The sequence below is a fragment of the Myodes glareolus genome, chromosome 4 (assembly GCF_982192425.1).
Source record: "Myodes glareolus chromosome 4, mMyoGla1.1, whole genome shotgun sequence".
NCBI lineage: Eukaryota > Metazoa > Chordata > Mammalia > Rodentia > Cricetidae > Myodes > Myodes glareolus.
In genome coordinates this window covers 44,001,153-44,004,340 of record NC_142029.1, presented here as the reverse complement: position 1 = coordinate 44,004,340, position 3,188 = coordinate 44,001,153, and positions in this window count along the sequence as shown.

Genomic DNA, 3,188 nt, shown 5'->3' with positions numbered 1-3,188 from the left:
AACTCAATACTCACTTTCAACCTTCATTTGAGTTCTCCGGGATAAATTTTAAAGAAGTTTAATATTTTGAATTTTTTATTTGCTGCTTTTTGTGAAGACTTTTTGTATTTTGAAACTTTAGTTTACATATTTTGACATTACAATAGAAAGTGCTCAAGTAAAATTTTGTGTAACATTATTAAATCAAAAAGGGAACATCATTAAGCAACTATTGTTTTCAATGATAGTTACAGTGAAAATCATAGCAAGGAGATGTTTCAACCCATAACTAATGCATTTTCATTAATTTAACACCAGTATGTGCACAATGAAGTGAGTCATCTTTGTTAATGTTGTATAAATATTGAGCAATTAATTAATAGCATTATATTAAACTGTGTGATTCCAATTAAGATAGACTATGAAGCCACAGGAAATAAGGACTTCATTTTAGAATACAAACACAAAGACTTTGACACTTTCTGAAGTGTTTGCCAAGGGGAATTAATTATCTCTCAGTGTTTTATTCTGACTGGTCTTACTGAATTATGTTTCCTTGAACCTCATAGCATGTTGCTTGAATAAAACATAGCACTGTAATATTACTGGTATTTCTCCTTGGTTAGGCTAGTTTGCTTGTATTTAATTATGTCTAGCAGTGCCATTTTTAAATAATAGAAATTATTCTAAAAAAGAAAACATCAATGTTAATCTTACATCAAAATAATTTTCTTGCCAAGGTGGTTTTCTTCACTGTAGGACAGCTGCCAGCTGACATTTCCATGGTACCCTGAATCTAGTTCTTCAACAGTGAAATAGTTTCTAGATTTCAGTGACTGATCAGAGACCACAAAATAAGAACTCAACATTTTTCTCAGGCCCACATTTTTCATTTTCAATAAAAGCATGAATTCTAAAGATTACTAAACTGTCAGTAAAATACAGTCAAATTTAAACTTTTGCAAAAACGCAATATCATAACTGAAATCTTTTGTTCCCTTCTATGGTTTCTTAGGTAAAACAAAAGAAACAAAAAAACCCCAGAAACTGCCAAGAACATTGATTGTCTTCCCACTCTCCCTCTCTCCTTTCCTTTTTCCTCCTTCTTTCTTGGCTTTTTTACATATTTTATTTTCTTGCCTCTGTTATTTATTTATTCATATCATCAATCATCACATAATAAATATTAAAAGGGAACCATTAACAGGAGCTATATAACATTGCCCGCTCATTGGAATTCACTCAAATCTCTTCAGCTGATTGCTGCCATCTCTAGCAGGCATGCCCAGTTGACATTAATTCTCTGATCTGTTAACTAGGAAGGAATCATAGCAAGGATTTATTCTTAACAATACTGTCAGCTCCTAACAAGCTATTTCTAAAACATAATGTTCCTGTGCTGTGGAACGCTAGAGTTGAATCTAAAACAGGTTTAGGATAATTGAGTCCCGTAATTTGGAAGAGTTCTTTAGTCCAGTGTTTCTTAACCTAGATAATAATCAAAGCTGTCTAGGGAAATCTTTTCAAACCTTGATAACTCAACTTCAGACCTACTGAATCAAAATCTCCTGAAATCTGTATTTAATTCGTAAAATTTGTTCAGCCTTCTCAGTCAGTCAGGGATGACATAAGATCTACTAGCTTGATGCTTTACTAGTTTTTTTTTTCTTTCCCCAAAGTGACCTTCGCAGAGGAAATGATTGTGTTGCCATGGTATTTCTAAGGCAAGGCTTCTGTTGCCTGCTGTAGCTACAGCTCTCTGTTCCACATCATTCTTACGGTTGAGAAGTGGCTCTACCTAGCCATAACTAGATAACAAATGTAGAATGATAGTAGATAGGTGGAGTAAACCAATATGTGAACTTACTACTGAGGAAGGAAATGGTTTCTCAACATTTAACAGCAACTTAAATTTCCATCTCCTCCTTCCATGCAGGAAGATCCCACAGCACTGTGATCTAGGGAGCTCATTTTTCTCAGGAAGAAGATGTTACTAATACTCAATAAATTTCAGGATAATTCTTGGGATTTAATTAAATCCAGGATACAGTTGTAAATATCTGGATACTACCCTAGCACTTTGTCTACTTTCATTGAATGGAAAACTATGCAGGTAGATATAACTAAAGTTACTGTGGGGCAATGTGGCAATCACAGTTAGGATGGCTATTGTCATGCCCAACTGAATTCATAAGGCATTTTTAATTGGGCCACTTATTTATTTTTTGGGGGGAGGGTTGGCACTTAGTTATACTTTGTCTTTTGTTAAGAAAATTTAAGCAATTTTTAAAACTTTATTTATTTTATGTGTAAGGGTGTTCTGATTGCGTGTATGTCTCTACATGGTGTCTGGTATCAAGAAAGCCAGAAGGAGACATTAGATCTCTCAGAATTGGAGTTACAGACAGCTGTAAGCTGCCATGTAGATGCTGAGACTCAAACCTAAGTCCTCTGGAAGAGCAGCCAGTGCCCTTAACCACCTAGGCATTTCTCCAGACCCTGAGAATTTAATCAATTTTGATTTAAGGATTATTGGCATATAAAGAATTATTGCTGTTTGTTGTTTTCTGTTTACTTCATAGATATTGGTTGCTTTCTTATGTCTCCCTTAGTGATTATTTTAAATTGATAAACACTTAACTCTAATTAATCCAGAAACTCTGATTTCATATTTTCCCCATCAACTTTTTCATTTTATTTTATTTTATTTTTTCAAGATAGGGTGGCTGTGTAGCTTTGTAGCCTCTTCTGGTACTCCCTCCATAGACCAGGCTGGCCTTGAACTTACAGAGATCCACCTTTCTCTACCTCCAGAGTGCTGCGATTAAAGGCATTCACCTTTCCCCCTGGCTGTTTTTGATTTTACACTTTATATTTTATGTTGTATATCCATGAAAATTATTGTAGTGATAATTATTTTTAATAGTTTTGAGAATTAACATTTATACTAAAATGCCCATGGTTTTCACACTTCTTTTGTAGTATTTTGAATTTGATGATTGTATTTTCCAGGTTACCCAAGCTTTTATGTTGCTAATTATTTGTAATTTACTTTCAGGGTGAAGAACTCATTTCCCTATTTTCTATATTAATTCACTCAACCTTCCCTTACCTGAGAAATAACCCTTTCTTCATATCTGAAAGGAGATTGTGCCAAATAAAATGTTCTTGGATGGTTGTTTTATTCTTTGTGGTAGTTTGAGTGTAAT